This window comes from Camelus bactrianus, chromosome 33 (genome assembly GCF_048773025.1).
Source record: "Camelus bactrianus isolate YW-2024 breed Bactrian camel chromosome 33, ASM4877302v1, whole genome shotgun sequence".
NCBI classification, from domain to species: domain Eukaryota; kingdom Metazoa; phylum Chordata; class Mammalia; order Artiodactyla; family Camelidae; genus Camelus; species Camelus bactrianus.
Genome location: NC_133571.1, coordinates 4,397,517 through 4,423,947, shown reverse-complemented (window position 1 = coordinate 4,423,947; position 26,431 = coordinate 4,397,517). Strand labels below are relative to the sequence as shown.

The 26,431-nt window shown below is 35.9% G+C and overlaps 1 long non-coding RNA gene across 3 annotated transcripts in view; it reads right to left on the bottom strand.

Moving 5' to 3' along the window:
- Nucleotides 1-4,475: 4,475 nt before the first annotated feature.
- Nucleotides 4,476-26,431, bottom strand: part of LOC123616343 (uncharacterized) — a 114,428-nt gene continuing 92,472 nt past the window's right edge. For all 3 annotated transcript variants that reach the window (XR_012503764.1, XR_012503766.1, XR_012503763.1), the window contains one exon: nucleotides 4,476-5,111. This is a non-coding gene — a long non-coding RNA (uncharacterized LOC123616343). The remainder of the gene's footprint in view (nucleotides 5,112-26,431) is intronic.

Sequence of the window (26,431 nt, the reverse complement as noted above, 5' to 3'; positions counted from 1 at the left end):
GGGCAGGACGTATAGGGAAAATCTCTGTACATCTTGTGCAGTTTTACTGTGAACCTAAAAATGTTATAAAAATTAAGAGCAATTTAAAACGCACTCTTTTTGGTATAGAGATACTTGAGTTTTGGCAAATTCAGAGAATTATTTAACTACCATCCATAATCAAGATACAGCACATTTCTTTCATCCCCCCTCTCCCCACCAAAATTATCTCATGATTCTTCTAGGGTATGACTGAAAAGTCAGTCCCTCCCTGTCCTCCCCTGGTAAACACAGGAAATCCATAATTGTTTAAAAGTATCTATTTTCTTGCTCTGTTTACTGAAATGTCCTGGCAATAATAAGCACAATCAGGGTAACAATTTACATTCCTAGAGCCCAGATTTTGTTTCCTACTATTTATTCCCTAATAAAAGAAAGACCTCTTGAAGAAATTACTGATTTGGGTCAGAGAAAGTACAAGATGAGTCTACGATATACTATTATGCCAGAAAGCAAAGAAGTGCTCACACACTAATAAAGTTGTGTCAAAACAGCACAGGAGCCTGTCTGAAGGGACTTCCATTAACAACATATGGGATATTTTGAGAATCAAAAAGAATAACTAAAATTATTCTTGAACAGAAAAAGAAGAATTCATGAATCCAAATTAACATGCATCCACATACAAAACATTTGGTAGAAAGCCATTTGGAAGTAGCTCATTAACATAATCCCATAATATTATCAAATAGACTACATGTTACTCACAAAAGGAAAACATGTCTTTAAAATGAAGAGGCGTAGCCCTCTCCACCCTAACAGCATGCTACGTCTGCGCAGTGGAGCAGCCCAGCGTTGGTCCTGCATGCACTACTGCATCGGCAACGAGAGGGCACAGCGCTGCGTAACAATACTTCCTCCTGCAGCTTTTCACCTGGAGCTAGTCATGAGGAAACAATCAGACAAACTGAAATGGAGAACGTTCTGCGAGATACTAAGTCTGTTCAAAGAAATTCAATATCATAAAAATTAAGCAAACAAACAAAAAACCATTTGGCAGACAAGTAAGAAAATTTAAATACAGATTATATATTAGATAGTATGGCTGAGTTGTTTGTTTTCTTAGATGTGATTTTAGTAATAATGATGTTCTTATTCTGTCAAAGAATATCTTATTTTAAGATATGTTTGCTGACATATTTAGGGATAAAATGCCATGTCACATTCTTACTTTCAAATAGTTTTTTTTAAGTGTCTGTCTGTGTGTGTGTGTGTGTGTGTGTGTACATAGATCTTAGTGTGAATGGGCTCCTACTGGCCAAGTTTTATTTTCAGCATGAAAAAGAATAACAAAAGAGGCATGGCCAAGAAGGCAGAGCAGGAAGACCCTGAGCTCAGCTCCTCTGACAGGCACAACTACTTACAGGACAACCATCTATGAGAACAGCCTGGAGATCACTAGGAAATATTTCCTACGACTCAAAGCATAAACAAGAAACTGCAGTGAGATAGGTAGAAGGGGCAGAGAGGGGGTATAATCAAGACCCACACCTCTGAGGAGATGACCCACAAATGGTGGGATAATTATAATTTTAGAGATTCTCCCAAAGGAGCAAGGAGCCCATGTCCCATGTGGGCTCCCCATTTAAGGGTCTTTAGGACCTGGGAAGATAAGCCCCCAGAGTGTCCAGCTTTGAAGGCCAGCAGGGCTTGAATAAAGGAAATCCAGAAAGCTGTGGGAAACATAGACTCTGCTCTTCAAAGGCACACACAAAATCTCACACTCTGAGACCAGCGTAGGAGCAGCAATTTGAAAGAAGCCTGGGCCAGATCTCCTTGCTGATCTTGGAGAGATTCCTGGAGAGGCCAGAGGCAACTGGGACTCCCCATGGGGACATAGGCACTAGCGGCAGCCATTATGGGGAGTTTGTTCGACCATGAGGACACTGATGCTGGCAAGCTCCATTTTGGAATCCTCCCTAGACAATTAGTGCAGGGGACTTACTCGCCCACCAGTGTGCAGGCACCAGCCCCAGGAACCCCGGGTCGCATAGCCAGCAGGCCCACTCTGTAACCAGCCTACCTAATATGTAGAAATAAAAACAAAATTAGGCAAAATGATGAGACAGAAGAGTTTATTTCAAACATATAAACACACATTTTAAAAACGGTTGCTTTAATAACAGTCTTCATGATACACCCTTAAAAAACTAAATTTTAGGTGCTAGCAGTGGTGGGGGGGTTGTAGGGGAACTCAATTATCATAAAAATCACCCTTGATGAAGTTGTTCTTCATGCAATGAACACCCAGCAATAGAGAGATTGTAACGTGTCCAAGATTATGGACAGAAAGAAAAGACATGAGAAAGAATGATGCGATCTTATTATCTATGCCTTATGCTACATGAGATTTCTTTTTTCTTTCTTTTACTTTTTAAAGAAACTTTTTCTTAAAATGTAACATATATATGCAGAAAGAGGCATAAGTCATAAACATATAGCTTTTTGAACTTTTGCAAAGTGAATGTATCTATAAAACCACCATCGAGATCAATAAACAGAATAATCTAACAGCTCAGAAGCCTCTCTATGAATAAGGTTTAAAACCCAGCTTGAGACTCATTCAGTGGATTTTCCCCCCCTATTTACCTAGCATATTTATTTATTTTTTCCCAGAGAACATTTAAAAACATCTTCATTTGTTTCAGAAACCTTGAAATGCACGTTGCATCCCACATCATTGTGCCTTTCATTCTTAGAATGCACCTGCCATACCAGAAGCCGTTTGTATGTTAACACCTTTTATTTGATTAAAGAACAGTCATTTGTTTAGGCTTTTACGGTCCAGCATCCATTCATTCCTGGCACCCTTAGATCTTCTACCACAGGAATCACAGACTCTCCAATTTTCAGTATGCATGCTTCAGGTGGAGTTGATGTCACTTCTGGCACTAAGGATGAGCATGTGACTCTGGATCAACCAATGAGATTATCACATCTTCTGGACATAGATTGGTTCATGAATCCAGTTAGAGCCCAAATGAGTGTAGTAAGGATTTTGTTAGGACCACTGGGAGAGGCACACTCACTTTTCTATTAGACTTGAACCTGACTGGGGGATATATATGTGTACATTCTGAGAGCCAATTTTGCCACTTCTGAAGAGTCACCCCACCTTCAGAATTTCCATGGGGTTGAATGAGACTTTATCACAGCCTACCTTCTCTTTCTGCCCAATCTTGCTTCCTTCTCTTCCCTTCTACGTGTATCCATTCCATGAACAATCCCTAATGAAACCACTGTACCCTAAGAAAATAATAATAGTAAAAATAATTCAGAGAAAACAGAAGCAAATGTAGCAAAATGTTAACAGTGAGTCTATATGAGGAGTATATGAGTGTACATTTTTATTTTAAGTTTTCTCCAGATTCAAAATTTTTCAAAATGAAAAATGAATACAAAGATACTGGAATAAAACTTAATAGAAGTGTAAATGAAATATGGCATAGTGAATTCCACAGGAGAGAAAACATTTTGGTTACAGCTAATTGATGTTTTCTGATTCTGTTAACTTCTTAGCTTGAGGTGGCCTAATATAATAGGCATCTTATGACTAAATTTCACATCCCTGATTCATATACACCATTAAAGATAATTTACCATAACATTCCATCTTCATGTTTAATCATTAGAAGTAGACTATAGTTGCGCTTTCCTATAAAAAAGCTCTTATAAAATTTTTATGAAACAGGAGTAGGAAAATAATTCCACACTTTAGAAAAACATTTGATGAACTGTTGTTGGCTTAGATACTCAGTTCCTTTAGGGCTCTTAAGAAAACTGACAACACATCAAGGGATAAAACAAGGTACATGTCAACCATTATTAGGCCTGTGTGTGTGTTCAAAGGATCCTTTTTGGGAGATATTGTCAAACATCCTCAGTGGAATCAGTTGTTTTATTTATTAAATGCTTCATCAAGTCTTTTTTTTTTTTTTTTTTTTTACATTTTTGAATTATTTATTTATTTTTAAAATTTAATTTTATTGAATTATAGTCAGTTTACAATGTTGTGTCAGTTTCCAGTGTAGAGCACAATTTTTCAGTAATACATGAACTTACATATATTCGTTGTCACATACTTGTTCACCATGAGATACCACAAGATCTTGTATGCATTTCCCTGTGCTGTACAGTATAATCTTGTTTATCTATTCTATATATACCTGTCAGTATCTACAAATTTTGAACTCCCAGTCTGTCCCTTCCCACCCCTCCTCCCCTGGCAACCAAGCCTAAAAGGGCTGCCTGGTAGGTGTAAAGAAAGGCACCTTTGCCTGGAGGCACTGATATGAGATGGGTTAGCCCAGATTTAATGCTTCTAGAATTAAAGAGCCATTGCTATGCTATAGGAAAAAAGAATGCCTTGTCAAATTATTCCTTAATATTTTTTTTCACCCAGAATACTTGCACAAAATAAATCGATTCTTAGCCAATTTCATAAGCCAAACTTCTTTATTTATCCCTGCTCTACATCAGAATTGAAAGGTTGGTGAAAATAGGGAGGCATGAAAAAAAAAACAAAGCGATATTTTTCCCAATTCTCCAGAAATGTTGAAGGTGGTATTCTTTAGTCTTGATGTGAATCAGGGGGGTTCACGTTCATCCAAACATTGATGTTTAATGTAATATTTTGGAGGGCTGTCTATATGGTTCATGGTCACTGGAAAGATCATTCCTGCCTTTACTGTTGTGTGAGAAATTTACATTTCTAATTTTAAAGTTCACTTTCTGAATTTCTCCTTGGCTGCTTTCAGCGATTGCTTTCCTTTCTGGTACAATCTGCATAAAGCTGCTAACCATCACGGAAACATTTACTGTTTTAAAAATGTGCTCACAGATCAAGTCAACTGCACATCTTTTGCATTCACTCCCTTTAACTTTTCAATTTCCCTCCTATAGCATTGCTATTTATAGATCATCTAATCTTTGAAAAGCTCAAACACCATGTATTTCAGGTAATGGAAATGTCAGTGGGACACTAAGTGGTAGGGCACACCTGACTAGAATGTTTTAATATAAGCTTCATTTCTTGATTAATTTTGTTGTCTTCAACCCTGAGCAGCAAAGTCCTAGAAAAAAATGAAAAATTAATAAAAAGACAAATTTGTTTGGTTTATTGGAAAAGTCTTGATTCTTAGATAAATTCTAGAAGCAAAAAGTTATGTAACTTAGAAACCATATATGGTATTACTCCATCTTGCATATCAAAGAATAGTCCTTCTGTATGTCTTTAATTGAAAGCCCTTAGTGGCTTTGTTTTCTTCTAATTGTGAAAAAGAAATCCATTCAGCTATTCTGTGAGGAAGGAAGCTTCTAGCAACTTTGGAAGATTGAAACCCAGCGAGATTAATAAAAGCTGAAAGATTTTTCAAGAACAATTTCTGTCTCCTGCCTGAATTCCACATGTTCTTCTGCCTGATTTGTATTTTCATCTTGTCTTTATTGTTCTTAAGTTGATTCTTCAGAAATGACCTGCAAAACCCACTTTCACTGAAATTACTTTCAAACTTGTTCAAGTAATTCAAAAGCACTTCAGTCGCAATCATTAAATAAGTAATTTTCATAAATAATCATAATTGAGAGTTTGATTCTTAAATTTCACCAGTGATGACTCCTATTTGGCTTTTCCTTTAAAGAAAGCATCCTTTCTTGCATAGAAAACATTTTCTTGATTTTAAGTAAATGAGCCAACTTATCCTAATTTGACTTACAAAAAAAAAAAAGGCTTTTTCAAAACATCTCAAAATTAACTCCCTTCTTAAATCACTCTACTTGCATACAAGAAAAATTATTGTCAAGCACTATTCATGATATTTTCATTTCTCTTATTTAATTACTAAACAGTCTCAATATTTGTGTATCTAGTTAAAATCAACATTCAAAAGAAGCCTTACATATTTCATTGAGATTTTCACATGACGCTCCTCATAATTATGCAGATCTAATTTCCACTTAGGGTAGAATAACTGTTTTCACAGTGACAGCAAATACTACACAAAGTCTGTAGGAGGGACATACTTTTTCAACTAGGATATTCATGTACAAATGATTAGAAAAACATTATTAATATCACAGCAGCCAAGGCTATATAATAGGCCAGTAAAATGTTAAAATTTATTTAAATCATACTGATAAAGACATTTACTAAGCAGAAATATCAGTTAATTATCAAGTAATATGTTGTACATCAGAATAAATTCCTTGGGTGAACATCACATATAGAGGAATGCCACTCCTGAGAACTCCAGAATGGGTGTTTTTAAAACACTATTAGAGCAGCCTGAAAGAATTAAAACAAGGGTTGTGTGGTAATAGACAGCTAGAGCAAGTTTAAACATATTTTGAGTAAATTTGCTCAAAATGCATTTGTAGTTCAGAATTCAATGATTGATATCCTGATGGCATGGCATTTGGGACAACAGCAAGTTAATTTTATAGTATTTCTTCTGTGTTCTTCAGCGTATTGATAGAATAGCACCTGTTAGCTCAACATATACATTCACTTTCATTAAAAGGCCCCCAGGTTGCTTATGGATAGTCTACATTGTTCATATTTTCCAGAAGGATTGGGTACTGGTGATTCAGAGAGCAATAGCAGCCTCCACATGCACAAAACTGGAGCTAGGAAAGAGTTGGAAATCTTCAGTGAAATGTCAAAGTACATGGTTTAAATGTACTTAAGTTGATTCTTCAGAAATGACCCACAAAACCCACTTTTACTGAAATTACTTTCAAACTTGTTCAAGTAATTCAAAAGCCCTTCAGAAACCCAACTCAAACTACCTTAAGTTAAAATAAAAAGGTATTTTCAACTCATCTTACAGGGATCTCTAAGAGATGTCATGAGCTCCTAACACAGCTAGCTCTCAAGATTCAGATGCTATCACGAGACCTATTTCTTGAGGCCTGTTCCAGTCTCTGTTGGCCTCATGCCTAAACAGGCTTTCTCCCAGAGCAGCAAAGCTGACTCAGGGTGGCTCCAGATTTATGTAGCCTTTAGCACTCATGCTCTCCAAAGACTCAGGATTTTTTTTCCCTACTCTGTGAGTACAGGTTAATACTACCAAAAGGACTCTTACTGGCTCTGCTTGGGTCATATGCCCATCACTGGTCCAACCACTGTGCTAAGAGAATGAGGTACTCTGTCTAGGCTTCCTAACACATCTGTGCAGGGGTCTGTGTACTAAAGAAGGGAAAGAGATGCTGAGGAAGCAAAAATAGGTGGGTAGGTGATTAATCAATGACAGACATACAAACAGACAGGTCAGTAATAGATATAAATGGATTGATAGATACATGTACATGATAGATATAAATAATAGAGAAAGAGATGGATATGATAGAGATATAGATTGAGAGATAGATAGATAAATAGATAAGAGAGAAAGAAATAACCCACCTTAGTAAAGCTATGTTTCTGGCTTTGAACTATACAGTCTGCTATTGAACCCATCTTTGAAAAACGTTATGTCTTTGATATTTTTCCATGACAGTTTTCATATTTCTCATATTTGTCTAGGTGTATATTTTAAAACCGAGTGCTCCATAGAGGTTGGAGCACAGCTTCAGAGTGAACATGTATGTTTTTGAATCCTCAGCCAAGGACTAGCTATATGACCTAGAGCAAGTTACTCAGCCAACTCTGAGCTTCAATTTTTGTCAAATATAAAATGGGAAAGATTATATTTACTTTATAAGGGATTTACAAAGATTAAATGGGATAATATAGTTAAATGCTTAGCAGAGTACCTGACATATAGAAATATGCCATTAAATAAATGTCACTGTCCTTAATACCATTAATACTACCATTATTATTATATGATTTCCATATACATATTCTTGATCACCCTCTAAGCTTGTGTTAGGAATCACTAAACCCATTTACAATTGTTTAGGAATTAAAGCAAGAACATTGCTGGCACATATGCGTAAGTGACGCTATGATTATGCATTAGAGCCCTGGCCACCAGGGGCATAGTTTTCAGTGTGCACTAGCCAGGCAGAAGTGCCCATGCAGTCACGCAGTCATGCTGAAGATTTTCACTTATGCACATTAAAGTTATAACAATGCTTGTCTTTGCCCACACCCACCTCTGTCTCACAGCAGTGCTTTAAAATGGACGTATGTGAAGTTTTAACAATGAAGGATGCCCATGATGAATATTTTCTCTTCCAGTTTAATTTGTCAAAGTTCTTAAAAGAAAGACAAAGATCATAAGGGTTTTTTTGTTTTTTTTGTTTGTTTGTTTTCTGTTTTTTTTTAGTGTGAAAAATATGCTTGAGCTGGGGAAGTGCTGCTTCCATAAACACTGAATGTGTAATTGCTGGAAGAGGTCTTTTCTTTTGGCAAATACATCATTCTACATTCAGATGGCGTTGCCCAGTCTAATTTTGAAACAGCTTTCCTTTTGGCGGAAAAAGTCAAACCTACTCATTGTAAATGTAATACAAAGGGCTTCTTTCATATTGTCTTATAAGAAGTCAGTTTTATCTTCCTTTCATTATTTGAAAAAAAAAAAGTCAGTTTTAAATTTGAGGTTCACTTCCTTCTAAGTAAATACCTTTTTTTCATCAGCAAAAAATGTCTGCTCTGAATTCAGTTAAATTGGTTCACTATTCTCTTTCCATTCTCTTTTCAGTTACCAATGTGGGAAAAGTTTAGTGTAAGCATTAATCTATGGACTAATGAGCAAACTCTGCCAAGTTTGTTTAATAACAGATGAATTTTTCACTTCATTTGGATGGGAAAAGGACGTACTTTTAAAACTTTTACCAAGTATATCACTGACTTTGTGAAAAATATTTTTCAGTGATCTGAATATGTCCAGAGAGTAGGATGCATGTGGAAGATTGAGATTGCAAAGGAAACAGGAATCTGATTTCCATGACATACCTAGAATTTCTATATGGATGCCCCCAAGGCAATTTCGTGCCATTGTAAGACACACTGAAATGATTATTGCAAAGTATGCTTTTTTAAAAGACTGGAAATATACTAAAATGCTAACATTGATGATCATTTTTCAGTGATAATATAGATGATTGATTTCTTATCATTACTTTTATGTATTTTCAGATATAATATATGAAAAATATAAAAAATAACCCAAATAGAGAAAAAATTTAAATCAAGAGGCTACTTTTCATAATTCAATGCAAATAAATTTAAAGTCTATATGAACTGGAAAATTACCAGGGATAATTTAATTTGCCAAAACAATTAAAAGTGTAACTAGACCAAATTCCCTATTCATTAAGATAGAATAACTGCATTTATTTAGCTCTTCTTTAAAGTCATTAAACAAAGCTTGAAAGTTTCATGACCAACAGTCTTTATCATCTTCTCCTAGATTTATTCCTGGAATCTTATTTTTCAAATTAATTTTTCAAATTTTTATACAATTTTTAAAGTTCCACTCCATTTACAGTTATTATAAAATATTGGCTATATTCCCCATGTTGTACAGTACATCCTTGAGCCTGTCTTGCACCCAAGAGTTTGTACCTCCCACTTCCCAACTCTTATATCGCCCTCCTTTTCTCTTCCCACTGCTAATCACTAGTTTGTTTTCTATATCTGTGAGTCTGCTTCTTTTTTGTTACAGTCACTAGTTGTATTTTTTGATACCACATCTGTGATGTCATCTCTGTCTGACATTTCACTTAGCTTAACACCCTCCAGTTCCATCCATGTTGCTTCAAATGGCAAAATGTTGTTCTTTTCTATGGCTGAGTAGTATTCTGTTGTGTGTGTGTGTGTGTGTGTGTGTGTGTGTATCTTCTTTATCCATTCACCTGATGACAAACACTTAGGTTATTTATATATCTTGGCAATTGTAAGGAATGCCACTGTAAACAGTGGGGTGCATGTATCTTTTCAAATTAATGTTTTTGGTTTTTTCAAATATGTACCTAGGAATGGAATTGCTGGGTCATATGGTAGTTCTATTTTTAGTTTTTGAGAAACTTACATATTGTTTTCCACAGTGGCTGCACCAATTTACATTCCCACCAACAGTGTATGAGGGTTCCCTTTTCTCAACATCCTCACCAACATTTGTTATTTGTGTTCTTTTTGATGATAGCCATTCTGACCGGTGTGAGGTGATAACTCATTTTGGGTTTGATTTGCATTTTCCTAATGATTAGCAATGTTGAACATCTTTCCATATGCCTGTTGGTCATTTGAAGGAATTGCACTCTCTAACATCAGATTATACTACAAAGCTATGGTAATCAAAACAGTATGGTACTGGCACAAAAGCAGACACCATAGATAAATGGAAGAGAATAGAGAGCCCAGAAATAAACCCATACACTTATGGTCAGTTAATTTACGACAAAGGAGACAAGAATATACAATGGAGAAAAGACAGTTTCTTCTATATGTGGTGCTGGGAAAACTGAACAGCTACTAATAAAAGAATGAAATTAGAACATTCTCTAACACCATGTACAAAAATAAACTCAAAATGGATTAAAGAACTAAATGTAAGACTGGATACTGTAAATCTCCTAGAGAAAAACACAGGCAGAACACTCTTTGACATAAATTGTAGCAATATTTTTGGATACATCTCCTAAAGTAAAGGAGATAAAAAGTAAAAATAAACAAGTTGAACCTAATTAAACTTAACTTCTGCACAGCAAAGGAAACCACTGACAAAACAAAAAGACAATTTACTGAATGGGAGAAAATATTTGCAAATGATATGACAAATATGGGATTAATATCCAACAAATATAAACAGCTAATACAACTCAGCATCAAAAAACCAAACAACCTGAATTTAAAAATGAGAAGAACTGAATAGACAATTTTCTATAGAACCTTATGTTTTTAATGCAATTTTAAATGATATATTTTAAAAATTATTTTTAAAAATCTCTTTATTGTTGTATACAGAAATAAAATGTATTTAAGTAATTGAGTTCAGAACCAATCAGCTTGTCAACATCTTTTACAATTTTTAATGATTTGTCTGTAGAAGTTTGGGGCTTTTCAATGTGGATAATCATATTTTGATTAATGAAATATCTGTTTACTTCATTTTTATCATCTCACCTCACTAGCTACTATAATACCTCTAGTACTTCCAGGAAAATGTTGACTAGAAGCAGTGACAGCAAGAATTCTTCTCACATTTCGTATGTTAAGAATGGATGTTTGTTATACTTTTTAAAAAATCATAAGAAATTGAATTTTATAAAACACTTGTGCTGTATCTCTTGAGATAATCAAATCATTTTTTTCTTTAAACAATTTTAGTGTTAAACCCAAGTTATTCCCAGAATCAGCCCAACTTACTCACAATGAATTATATTTATATTGCTTGATTTGCTAATACTTTAGAAAGTTGGTCTATATTAATGCCATTTCTGACCATTTCTATTTGTCACACTTTTAATGTTTTGTTATAAATATTATAATATTTATATTATAATATAACTATATAAACATGTCTATTAAAATGAATAGGAAATTATAATTTTTTTCTTTTTTGTGAAATGTTTTGTGGAGGATTAAATTTATCTGTTTCATAAAAGTTAGCTAGAATACCATGTGGGCTGGCTGGTTCTTTGTGGGAGGATTTTAAACTAGTTATTTGATTACTTTATTGGTGACTAAGCCTACTTCTTCTTGAATAACCATCAGTAAGTTCTGCTTTCCCTAGTAATTTGTCTACAAAAACTTCATTGACATAAAGTTATTCGTATTATATTTTTGTCTTTTTAGAACCCACTGAATCTGTGGTAATAACAATTTTCTGTGCCTTTTTTTCCTTTCATTCATAATCTCAACAGAGGTTAAATTATTCTATTAGTGTTTTCAAAGAACATGCTTTTGGTTTTGTATTTATGTTTTTTATGTTGTTACTTTAGATGGCTTTGTATTTATGTTTTGCATGTTATTACTTTAGATATACATACATACTATCTATCTACCTACCTATCTATACACACACACACACACACACAGATACTAGTTTCATCTTCCTGATCTAATTGAAATTTTTAGCATTATGCAATAACATTTTTGTTACCTAAAATTCCCTTTTATCTTAATAAGAATTTTGTCTGAACTTAACAGAGCTCCTCAAGTTTCTTTCAGTTAATACTTAAGACCAATGTGATATTTCCATCCCTTTATTACCTGTATGTTTTCATAAGTACTTAGAATTGGATGTACCTGGGATTTCAAAGGGTTGGAGGGGCTATCCAATAAATGCTTCATGTTTTTTCTTCTTTTTAGCTATTTTGAGTTCTCTGTTGATTTCTTTATTTTTCTTAGTTCACTATTTTTATTTTACTAGTTTGAAAACTATATCCTGTCTTTCTATTCTTTTGGTAATTATTCTAGAGTTTTACTATACATTTCAAATTAATGTCTACAGTTAATATCATAATTCCCACCCCTAAACAATGTAAGGAAATTCATACCACCTCATTCAGATCAATCCTCTAACATTTACATGCATTTTTGTGTAATAATTTAGTTCTGTTCTTTTTTCAAATTCCTCAAGTTACATATTCATATTATTTTATTTAAAATCATTTGTTTGGGTTTAATTACATATTTGTCCATTTTTTTTTCATAAATAATGGACCTTCCTCCTGAGATCATTTATTCTCTTACTGGAATAAATTATTTTCCAAGTCCTTTGGGGTAGTCTTACTTACAGTAAACTTTATATGTAGAGAGAGAGAGAGAATATATGAAACATACATGATATTATGAAATACAGATATATACATATATTCATCTCATCTGAAAATATATTTAGTCTGTCTTCCATCTTGATTTTTTTCTGGAAGACAATTCTAAGTTGAAAGTTATCTTCCCTCATCCCTTCAAATGTATTATTTCACTTCCTGCTGACTTTTATTGTTGCTAGTGAGAAATCTGTTTTCAGTTTAATTGCCATACTTTTGTAAGGGTCTTGAGACTGTTTTGGCCAAGGATAGGTGAGTGGAAGAGATGTCATTCTCACCTGAGACAATAAAAAGCCTTCATTCCTTTCTTCCCCTTCCAAGGTAAACATGGAGACTTTGGGTCAAGATGGCAGAGAGAGAGTGTGTCAAGATCAAAGCAGCTTAGATTGTTGACTCATTGAATAAAGGACAGATAACTGGGAGTAACACCTTGGCTAATAACTAATTTTTGTTGTATTAAGCCACTAAGATGTGGAGATTGTTTTATCACAACATAGACAAGGCTAATAATATACAACATCTCTGAACATGCTGTCTCTCTTCTACTCTCACCACCCTCTCCTTCTGTAACTACAATTGAGCATAACTCCTATTCTATCCTCCACATATGTTAATCTTTTTGATGGTTCTTGTTTCACCTCTCTCTGTTGTATTTTGTGCTACTGCTTCATATCTGTTTTTCAGTTTGCTAATTTTACTCTCCAGCCATATCTGACCTAACTCATTTATATAGTTTTAATTTTGTCAATTACATTTCATGATGAAAGTTCTATTTTGTGCTTTTCAGATATGTCAGGTGTTGGTTTTGATCATTTCTTTTTGCAAACTCTTTCTTGTAAATTTTTTATTTCTCCAAGTATTTTATACAGAATTATTTTGTATAATCTGTCTGAAAATTCTAATGTATAAATTCTTTGAAGATCTGCATTTATTGTTTGCTTTTTTTCCTGCTGGCTGTCATTCATGGTAGTTTATTACCTGTGGCTATGGTACATGTGATTTGAGGGACATACATATTAATCTACGGAAAACCTGAAGGACTAAAGTTATGATGCTTTCTTCCAGCAGGGATTTACTTTTGTTTCCTTGTTAAGCTTGGTTTTTCTACAGGCTCGGGCTATTTTATTATTCTTTTGAGTTCATTTCAGGAGGCTCAGTTTCAGTTCACTAACTTTGTAGCTAATTCAAAGCTTAGTCTCTTGATTACAGTGTTATCAGTATTTACCTTCAGAGGAAAACCTGATTTAGAGCTTATTGTTCAAGATTTAACTTCCTGTTTTGTTTAGCCCATCTGCAATCTCCCTTACATCTACGGTCCAGCAAAACAATAAAATATATTTTATGCTAGATGTGGGTATTTTGTAGCAGGTGAGTTCTTGGCAAATTTAGTCTGCTGTTCCACCCCACCTCCTATTTTTATAATTATTCCAATTCCTATTACCACTGGTAAAAGTTAGAAAGAGAAAAATTTGAGATTTTACTACATTCTAATGAATATTGTTTGAGAGGACTGTAAAAGAAATTCACAGAAGTATCATGTTTTCATGGATAATATGCAAGCTTTAAATTCAGATAAACATCTTAAATCTTTGATTTGGGCAAATTACTTATAGTCCACAAGTCACAGGTTTCTCATTTATAATTAGAAACATATAAAAGTTACCTCATGCTATGATGACTCAACAACGTATGGGCTCTCTCTTTTTCTCTCTTTCTCTATATGTGTATAATCTGACATATAGATGATAAATGATTGATTCCTTTATTCACAGTAATTATTGTCCTCTGCATGCTATATAGAATTGGGTTGTATGGTTGGATTATTTAATTTATTAATTTGTTGGAATGTTGTAGAATAAATTAGAATATAGTATGCAAAAGACTGAATGTTTTTCTTTAGCTGCTATATTGAATAAGAGAGAGAAAGAGATTAATTTTCCATTCTAATTCACATATTTATAGACTCCATATATCTGGGGCTTGTATGTTAGTTTAAAATAATATTAATATGGAAACATTAAAATTTCTACAATAATCTTTTAGATACCTATTATGTTAGCATTCCTTGTAGATTTTTCTTCTATAATAACTTAAATTACAGATAAATAACTAGGTGTTCACATTATTCAAGTGACAAAATAATTTTCCTCCCTCTGGTAGATAAAGGAAAGGCAGCTAATCTAGTTGTAAATTGAAGGCATCATTCACATTGCAGTCATGCTCTGTTGCATGGTTAGGCAAAATCCAAAATGACAATTTTGACAGAAATAGTCCATAGAATAGGCTAACCCTGTGAATGAAGACACAACACTGACCTCAGAGAATTGGGATCCAGATTATTTGCCAAATTAGCTAAAGAAAGACTGTTAATTCAGGTAACAAAGAAGCTTGGCAAAAAGCTAGTAGCAGATTTCTTTTCTCTATTCTTTGACTTTTCATGTCCAATGAGCTAGGGAGGGAATGACGTCTGTTGGCTGTGCAAGTCCCATAAAACTCACATGAAAATAAAAACAAACTGGGATCTTATAAACTAGTTTGGCTACTCGCCTTCTGCTATAATCATGATTTCCCTGTGTGCCATATTTTCCATGTTGTCTGTATTCATTAATAGTAAGATCAGTTATTATAAAAATAGTGAATAATGCATTATTTACCTACATTCTTTCATTTAATTTTCAAAGTCCCTATAAAATAGGCACTATCAAAATCTCCAGTTTACAAGTGAGAAAAGAGGGATAAATAGTGTTTATGATGAGAATGGTAAGTGGTGAGAAAGGAGAGAAGAAAAAAATGAAGAGCATTTTTCTAACCAGCCTCACTGCTGTACTGTACACATGTTGGTTACATCTCTAGGTCCTTAGCCTATCGCCCTACAGACTCGGCAATTTTGTTAGATAATCTGAATGCATGTATAAATAGAATTCTTATCAAGTAACTCAGAGCTGAGTGAGGTAGTGAGTTTACTGCATAGCAAGATCAAGATTATCAAGCAATTTAGCAGGCTGAGACAATAGACTAAATCTAATATGACAAATCTTAAAAAGGGGGAATAAAATACACAGAACCTTGATGTTTAATGCAAATCAGAAGTACAGTGAGGTGTCACCTCACACCAGTCAGAATGGCCATCATTCAAAAGTCTACAAATGATAAATGCTGGAGAGGGTGTGGAGAAGAGAAAAGGGAACCTTCCTACACTGTTGGTGGGAATGCAGTTTGGTGCAGCCACTGTGGAAAACAGTATGGAGATTCCTCATAAAAACTAAAATAAACTTACCATGTGACCCAGCAATCCCACTTCTGGATATATGGAGGGAATTCCACTTCAAAAAGGCACCTGCACCCCAATGTTCATAGTTGCATTATCGACAGTAGCCAAGACATGGAAACAGGTTAAGTGTCCATCAACAAATGACTGGATAAAGAAGTTGTGGTATATTTATACAATGGAATATTACACTAAAAAATGATAAAATAATTGCATTTGTAGCAATGTGGATGTCCCTGGAGAATGTCATTCCAAGTGAAGCCAGAAAGAGAAAGAAAAGTATATGATATCACTCATATGTGGAATCTATAAAAAAGACAAATGAACTTACATATGAAACAGAAACAGACTCACAGACATAGAATACAGACTTGTGGGTGCCCGGGGGTGCGGGGGGCAGTGGGAAGAGCTAAACTGGGAGTCTGAGATTTGCAGATACTGACTGGTACCTATAAAATAGATAAACAAGTTTATACTGTACAGCACAGGGAAATATCTTCAATATCTTGTAGTAGCTCCATGGTGAAAAAGAATATGAAAATGAATATATGTATGTTCATATATGACTGAAGCATTTTGCTGTACGCCAGAAATTGACACAACATTGTAAACTGACTATAACTTAATAAAAAATAAAATAAAATAAATAAATGAATGAATGAATTATAAAAATGAATTGGCTTGACAAATGACTGAATATGTGAGGTGAACAAAATGCTTAAATATGGCATTAATACTCTGGCCTTGATGATCCTGGGGTCACAAGTATCACATGCTTCTATAATTATCCTTTCATTTAATAACCAAATAAAATGTCTGAAGCGTTCATGGTGCCTAACAGCAGAAAATTCCATCTTCTCTCTTGTCACATGTCTACTCGGGCTGCTGCTTTGAACAGTTCTGTTGTCTCTTCCTGCCTTGTTCTCAGAAGTGGTATTGCAGTGTGGTTATGAGCACAGACTGGGGAATCAGACCAACTAATTTCAGTATTGTACCTGCCACTTCCTAACTGAATGATCCTGGGAAAGTTATTTAATCTCTTTGTGCCTCACTTTCCTCAACTATAAAATGGTAATAAATAATTGTACCTACTTTACTGGGATCCACAAATATTTAATAACCTACAAAGTGCTCAACCATATCAAATTCCCAAATACCCTGTCTGTGGGGGAAATATTATTAAAGTAATAGCAATATTTCCAGCTACAGAAGACAATATCTTACTTGAATGTGCAGAGAATTTTTGATCTTTTTTTTAATCTTAAGAAGCCCCATAAACTCTACTATAAATGGATCTTGAGACACCATAAACATATACTAAGTGAACAAAAAAATAGTCTAGTGGCTTAAAATTAAGAGCTCTGTGTTTCAGATGACTAAGCTTTCTTGATGAAAACAAACATTACTATGTAAAGTTAACCCAAGATAATTATTTTCTCTGCTCAGGTCAGAGGTCATCAATAGTTCCCAAGTTATCTATTGAAAAACTCTGAATTCAGAGCCCAACATTCAAGGCTTTCAATGATCTAGCATTTCTTTCCTTGTCTAACATTTACTTCCTTAAATATTCTGAAGTCCAGGTGATTTGAAAATCCCACACCTCTATCTTCATGTTTTCTCTAAGTTCTTTCCCAGATCTAGAAAGACTGAATTTTCCCCAACTCCAAACATGCAGTTCCTTCCCATCCACCAAAGGCTAAGTTTTCCAGAAGAGATTATGTTGCTGATTCAAAATGAACTGGCTTATCAATTCCTCCTCTAAACTGGAATAGAGGTTGTACTAAATATGACACAATCATATCTTTCAGTGGACCATCAATATTGGTGACATAAATCTGTCATGGATAAATATCTTGTGCACTCTCCAAGAATGAGAAATAATTTCTAATTCCCCTACAGTTCCTGGCGTATATCACATATTCATTAAATGTTTGTTAGATGCCCAGAAATCTGCCTGTTGTTCAGATCAAATAAAATGAGTGGAGTTAAGAAAACTGATTTCTTAAACTTACTCCTAAATTTGCCAGGATTAATAGCAAATATTTTATTTTAATAATGCCTGTACCATGGCATTTTTCAGTGAAAAAAAATTAGACTCCGTTTCATTCAAAACTAATCTTGTAATAACTTTTTCAGTGCCCCAAGCATTTCCCAAGGTGGAGGCAGCTGTGACTAAAGCATTGAACTCAGTCAAGAGGAAACAAGAATAAGAAATTTAAGCCACCGTAAATCCTGCAGGAATCTCTAACAGACCATATTTTTTAAAGAATTCGTTTTGTAATATACAATGCCATACCTTTTATATTAAATGTTTTCAGTCTCAGATGTCTACATGCTTTACTAGAATTCCTCCAAAAGAAGTAATACCAGGTCTGTGGATTTCAGTGGATGTACCAAATGTTGTGATATGCTGTCTAGATCCACCCCCCCACCCCCTTCAAGACAAAGGTGCACATTCCCCTAGCTGCCAGGAGTATTGGCTTCCAGCAGCTTACAGCTGTGTCTCTCCCTTGGAATTGCCATCAGCCAAATGGAGCTGCCTAGCCCAAGATCACCTATCCCTCACCAATGAATGGTGGAAGTGGAGGTACCAAGGCCCAACTGGGAAAACTCTGAAGATCCATCCCAGCTCCAGAGCATCTTGTGTGACTTGCATCTATTGTCATTGCACCATTAACAATGGAAAAAGACTAGTGACTGTTACTGAGATGAAAACAATCCTGAGAAGTAAAGGACTGAACATGGAAAATAAGAAAATAACTCATTTAAGTTCCCCTCACGTTCCCATGATGGCTTTGCTTTTAGTAAAATAATAGTTTTATTTTAATTTCTTTGTTTTTTTGTATAAGAAACTGCTAGCATCTTTATTCATGTTAGAATATCTTGAAGTGAAATTCAGTATTGCTATTTAAGTTTTTCATATTTTGACTAGATGTCCCTCCACTTATTTCATGGTTTTGTGTGTGTATATATTTGACAAATGGGCATTTATTAAGCTTTTGCTTACATAGTATGAGTCATGAATTGGAAATTAAAATACTATGCATGAGAATCCAATTAGTGAACATTTACGAAATGATTTCATTCTGATGTATACCTTAAAAGCAATTGACTTTTTAAAAATTTTATTTTTTACTGAAGTGTGATTTTACTGTGTTAGTTTCAGATGTACAGCTCCTACTTTATCCTTCCCCAGCCCTTTCTCCTTTGATAACTATCGTTTGTTTTCTATGTCCATGAGTCTATTTTTGGTTTGTAAATAGAATTTGTATCATTATTCTTTAGATTCCACATACAAGGATGTAATATGATATTTGTCTTTCTCTTTTTGACTTCACTTAAGATTATAATCTCTAGGTGCATCCATGTTGCTGCAAATGGCACTACTTCATTCTTTTTTACAGCTGAGTAATATTCCATTTATTTTATTTTATTTGTGTGTGTGTGTGTGTGTGTGTATCACAACTTCTTTATCCAGTCATTTGTCTATGGACATTTGGGTTGTTTCCATGTCTTGGCTATTGTAAATGATGCTGCTATGAACATTGGGGTGCGTGTGTCTTTTTGAATTATACTTTTCTCTGAATATATGACTGGTGGGGATTGCTGGACCATATGCTAAGTCTATTTTTAGTTTTTTAGGGAACCTCCATACTGTCCTCCATAATGGCTGCACCAACTTACATTCCCACCAAAAGTGTAGGAAGATTCCTTTCTCTCCACACCCTCTCTAGCCATTTATTATTTATAGACTTTAGTGATGGTCATTCTGACTGGTGTGAGGTGATATCTAATTGTAGTTTTGATTCGCATTTCTCTGATAATTAGTGATGTTGAGCATCTTTTTATGTGCCTGTTGGCCATCTGGATGTCTTCTTTGGAGAAATGTCTATTTAAGTCTGTCCATTTTTTAATTGGGTTATTTGTGTGTTTTTTAATATTAAGCTGTATGAGCTGTTTGCAAATTTCAGCAGTTTTTTTGAATCAGCTCCTAGAGGAACGGAAATAAAAGCAAAAATTTAAAAATGGGACATAATTAAACTTAAAAGTTTTTGCACAGCAAAGGAAACCACAAGCAAAAGACAACCTACAGAATAGGAGAAATATTTGCAAATGACATGATTGACAAGGGACTAATTTTTAAAAATAATTGACTTTGTATTGTATATGGGAAAATAATTTTTAAACTGATTATCTAAAGAACATTTACATATTATTTACTCAGTCATGTTTTTCTCTCACTGTCTTAGTCTGGGTTACCTGGAAATATACTCAAGGTGGACATGTGCATACAAATTGTGTATTAGGATGTGTTTTAAGAGCAAAACCTATGAGGGGTTGAGGGAAGCTTGAAAGAGTATAAGGAGAAATTGAATTCTTGTGCAATTACTGTACTTTTCCTAGGAAATGACTTCTTCAGTGAAGGAAATGTACACTACATATCTTTGTATTCCTGTTTGCTATTGCCCGATGCGTGAAGAAGCAGAGTTCCTTGAGGATTCCAGCAGCACCTGGGGGGCTTGGACCTGGGCAAGATACTGGAGGAGGGGCAAGCTGGGAAGGACAGAGCAAGGGGCAAGAGCACGTGCTGCACCATAGGTTTCCACTGATTTTTGATGAGGTTCCCTGAGCCTTACATCTTGGAGCCCAGCATAAAGTGGATGCTAAAAGGAATTATGTTAAATCAATGAATGAGCCGTCATTTACCAAAAGAAACTTTCTTATTATATAGACAGTAGAGTGTCTGTTTTCTGAAATGCTTGGATAATAGATATGTTGGTTCCAATAGTAAACTGAGCAGAGTTCCATTGCTTTCTTTCCATGGAGCCCATTTTAGATCCCAGCCCAGGGAATCAGTGTCTTCAAACAGTCCTGTGGGTGTGTAAAGCCCTACCAGGCTCTTATCCTTTCCAAAGCTACAGAGAAACATACACCTATCCTATTTGTCATTTATTTAACAGAAGTTAAGATGTTTGCTGCTTTGATGCAAAGTGTGAGTGAATGGTAATTGATTCATGTTTATTTCTACCACCACAAATTTGCAGTTTAGAAAGAGGTTTAGTGCCTTCATCATGACATGGGCCCCCAGCGTGGTTTTCAGCCTCACTTTTGCCACACTCTCGTATACCTATACCACACCCATCCTGAACTAAGTGAAATTCCCAAAGTGTGTCTTGTCTTGCTCACTTCTCAGCCTAGAACATCTTTCTCTGCTTAGTTAATTCTTCTTAGCTCAATCTGTATCACCTACTAAGGTAATCATCATATGTGACTGACTACATGGTCTTAGAAGACACTCCCTTATGCATTACAGCACCTGGTACTCTGTTTATCGTAATGTTTTTCCTACTGTGCTATGCTTACCATTTGCTTGTCTTTCAACCCTACTAGAATGCAAGACCCTTGATGCTAAATACTGTGTTTATTATTTAGGTCCTTTCAGCACTTGACAGTGTTCAGAATGTACCAAGCAAATATTTATTAGATAAATGACTAAATGAGTGATCCAAAGTAGTAATCAAGGTAGACATTTTAACAGAACTTGATAGGTAGTGATGTCAGGTAACACCAAAGGTATTTTTTGCCATCCCTTCCATTAACATCTAAAGTTAGACCTCACCTCTCAATTTAAAAAAACTCACATTACTCCTGTTACCTGTGGACACCACCTGGCTCAGATTCAGTGTGTGAAATAGTGAAGCGATATATAGATGACCTACTTTTTTTCCTGTTTCTATTCTGGGCTTCTCACCAACTAGTAAAAGAAGTTCCTTTTAAAGCCTAAGTGATATTAAACAGCAACTCACTAAAGCTTTTTTTTTTTTTTTTTTTTGTCTTAAGGTGGGCAAGGCTTGCTCTTTCCTATAACAAGATAAATATTATATACTAGGGACCTGATGGTACTCTTCTGCTTGGTCCCACTTGTGTCTAGCACAGTGCTGGGCACATAGTGGATTCTGGATTGATCAGGTAAACAATCCCTGCACTGCAGAGCTGTGGGGATCAGAAATACCTAGAACGTTGGAACCTGATTCTTCATAGTACATTGAGTAGACTCTGAATTCTAGATTGCCAGGCTGCCTCTGAGAGCACACCTTGAATGATACAGCCATCTGGAAATGGAGTTTTAAACTTCTCTTTGCAATAGAGGTGAAATGAAAGTTGAGATGAAAATTGACATATCTTTCATATGATAGAGGCTGTTAAATACTTATGTCTGAATTAAACTGATATTTGTGTGGTGATGAGTAAGCTGCTGAAACTAGGGAAATGAGCCCAGGTGTCTATCTCAGCTCAATCTTGTCTCTGGCTTCACTGCTTTGGAGCTTGGGCATCAACTAAGGATTTTAAAGTATGTCCCAATTCTTCAGACAAACATTTTCATCTGTAAATTGGATATAAGGATTTGGAGACTTTAATATGTGGCCAACCCTTCTATCTACATATTAAATAAGAAGTTGCAGTCTTTAAGACCTAGGTCAAAGAAACACATGTGTGAGAAACACATGTGTGAGAAACACAGGTGGTGCCTTCCAGGGCTGAGGAAATTTTGAAAAGGAACAATTTTTCTTCTAACTTCTGCACTCAAAGCCAAGATGTCCTTTGCCCAGAAGCTGATCTAAACTGTAAGCCTATTGTCAGAAGCCTGCTTCTCACTACTTTCCATGTCTTGGCACCTTGGCTCCTGTCCTTTCCACTCTGTGGAATGCTCTTCTAGAATGTTCTTTCCCCCTTTATTCCCCTGAGTAACTCTCACTAAGCCTTCAAGACTTAGTCCTCCAGGAATCTTTCTCTATTCCCTCCTCTAGGCTTTTATAATACCCAGAATAAACAACTGCCTTAACGTGTGGCAATAACAGTTTGCTGTTATCTATTTTTGTAAGTTTTTCTCTGATCTTTCTAAGTCAGGAACTCTTTTGGATTCACCACTCAGCACCTAAAACATAGTAGGTGTTCAATAAATGATTGCTGAAGTGGGCAGTATAAAATTTCCCATTTACCTTTAATGACTTTTCTTCCACACTACTTTTCTCCTCATTCGGGTCCCTTTTCTTTAGGGTCAGGTAATTGGGTGTGGTCCCTGACTGCCAAGGCATCCATCAAGCCTCTCTGCAGGCCTTGCCATGGCAATAACCCCATTCTTGGTTCATCTTCTTATGCACATTAATATGAATGGTTAAGAAAATTAATATTTTCCTTGTTCAAGGCTCTGATTATGCAGATGGCTCAGAGAGGTGGGTATTCAAACAAAATCACACAGGCAGTTCATGGCTCTGCTGAACACAGAGCCCAGTTCTGCCATTTTCAATGGCAAACTCTTCTCACTCCCCGCATCAATGTTTTGGGTCCTATTTCCTCAAGACAGGCTGGGTTATTTACCATGCAGTGCCTTAGGCCACACAATGATCCGGACTACACCAAAAGAAATAACACTTTTCTAATGGAAGAAATACCAGGAATCATGACCAAAAAAAGTTATATAAAGATATCAAGAGATGATGTTGCCTTCAGATCACACCAAGTAGGCAAATCCCTGCTTAATGCCTCACTTCATTCTGTGTGTATTGAGATCTTCGTGAAGATGGATTCCAAAGATATGCTGTGCTTCACTGGGGAGGTTAAGATTGGGAAAAACAGATTTTTTTTTTAATGGCAAGGAAGTGACTTGTGAAAATACCCTAAAGTGTCAAAGGAGATGTTCAATCAAAAAGACCTAAAAATAACGTTTGAAGAGGTTAGTGTTTAGCCTCAACAATTTGAAGGCAATGAGATGCTGGAAGTGCTGGCCAAGCCTAGGAATGATAAAGGAGAAGAATTTCAACAAGTTAGAAAACTGGTTCTTTTTGTCCTATGAGCACCAGGGGTATAATGCTTGAAGCTGAAAGTGACGATGCTGTATTTTTAAATGTATCTTGTTATTGAATAGACCAGTTTACAGAGAATACAAACAAGATTGTTTTTGTTGTTGTTGTTTGTTTGTTTGTTTTTTCTTTAATATGATTCACTAAGGGAAAAACAGAATTCTTCCAAGAGTTTTTTTTTTTTTTTTTGGTACTATATTTATTCTCACTCCATTGTTTCATTAACAGGATGGCTCTCATCCAGAGAACATCACTGAAGGAACAGATTCCACACTATGCTCCAAAAGCATGTCTGCTTCATGCTAAGAATCTGATGACGTACAAGACTGTGACACTGACAAGACTTGTGACAGCCATGCTGAAGTTATGTTCCCATATTTACAGAAGTATCTACTAACCTGTGCAAAATACATTATGATAAACAGCTTGCACAGACATGTCAACTGTCCACAGAAAGAGAATAATTTTCTCTGGTCTTGAGCATTTGTGCTAAGGGCAAAAATTACGGATGCTGTTGTAGACTGCAAAGTAGCCCTGCAGTCCCTTCTCCCAGTAAGTGAAGGCTTTTTATCCATTTCTTAAATACAGGTGGCCATGCGACAACAGAGCGGATTACAAGCTACACAGCATGACGTCCAGCCCAGGGCCTCAAGAGGCTTTACTGTTCTTCTTACGCTGGGAGCTCTTCTATCCTGTGTAAACAAACCCAAACTAGCCTGTTAGTAGATGAAAGGCCATATGGAAAGAGGCCCAGCCATTCAATTCATCGCTGCTGGGAGGCTTCAGGAACATGATGCATAGTAACTGCTTGCCGTCTAAAGCCACCAAGTGTGGAGGGGTTTTCTTATCAGCAAAAGCTTTATGATACAATAACTTACTTTGAGCTTTTTGGTTGGTTTCTGGATAAGCTATAATGTCCAGTCTGATGCATGTGTATGTTTAATAACTTCTTTTTAGTGGGCATTTTTATTTGTTTGCCTGGGGTTTCTGGGATCTTAAGAACATGGAGAAAATCTCAACCAGCTGCCAGGGCACATAAGTACTTCTAGCGGCAATGGGCCCCCTAGCATGTACTGCAGAGGTGAGAATGGAATGTCAGCTAATCTCCCTTACTATTAATTTAGGTTTCTCCTCGAAGACCAGAACATTTGTTTCCAAATTTTATGGGGGACCCACGCTGTTCTGTCCAATATACCCTCCCAGCCACAGCACACAGCACACAGCACACAGCACACTCCAGTCCCTTGGTGATGCCTCTGTACAGTTGGCCCCAGTCCACAGCCTGTCCCGCCCCACCTCTACCAGTTCACATCTAGGGTTGGGATCACAGGGGCCTTTTATGCCCCTTTCACTGAGTTCTGTTGCTCAAGGGCTGTTCTGTACAGATCCAAGCCTCGGAGGCTCCCCCTCCATCCCACTGACCTCTCTGTTGGGGAGGGGGAGACCCAGCAAAGGAGTGCTATTCCTCCTTTGCTGCTCCCTCCCCTCTGGACTGGTCCAGCACTAATTTCCTTTTTCTTTTTTCTTCTTTCTTTTTACCTTTTCTCCTACCAGATTTGTGATGAATTTTGTCTTTTGAAGAAGGCGATGTTATGTCAAAGTTCAGCAAATGTTCTGAGTGATTGGGTGCGTCCGTGGTGTCTCTCTTGGTGTATTCGTGGAAGAGGGTGAGCTAAGAGTGCCCTTCTATTTTTAATCTACCTTTGATACATACAAATCCCAGCATCCGAGATTCTGACTGAAAATGTGTGGATTGAGGTGGGGCATTGAGATTGCTTTTAAACCTTCTCTAGTTCATTCCAGTGTGCAGCCAGAGTTGAAAAATCACTATGCACTGAATGCTTTACAGAAGTGTTTTATTTAAACCTTAGAAAAACCCACTGAGGGTTGTGTTATTTTCCTTACTTTATTTATGAGGAAACTGGTTCAGAGAGGTTAAATAACTTGACTAGGGGCCAAGCTAGGGATTTGAACCTGCATCTTAATGACTTGAAAGTCTGTTGCCATAACCAGTGCACTATTTTTCTGTTCAGGAGTGATACCATTTGTGGAATTCAATGAGAAGGGTGTGGCCTGGCTTGGACTGTATTTCTAGCGTTTCACTGCCACTCACCTACTAATAAAATCCCTACTGTAGGCTTTCTTTTCCAGTGGACTTACTTAACAGCTTATGCCATTTCATATTATTTGGGCTTTATTGGCTCAACAGTGAAGTTAGGATGTCTTTCCAGACAGCAGCCAAGCTCCTGTCTAAAGCAAAGCAAAACCAGCCCCAGGGAAGGCTGCATTGTATCTATTTAAGTATATCCTTTTGATGTGAATAGTGTGCCTCATGCTCAGAGTAAATTAGTTTAATCAGGTCAGAGACCCAAGGGGGAGATGTTTGAATTGCAGCTGCCTCAAAGTATTTCTATAAACCACACACTGTTAATATTACACCCAGAGGTCTTTTAGAGCTCAGGTTTTTGTTGTACAATTTCACTCTGCAGTAATTTTTGCAGTGAAAAAAAAAATACAAAACATTCTTAACATTTAACTTTCC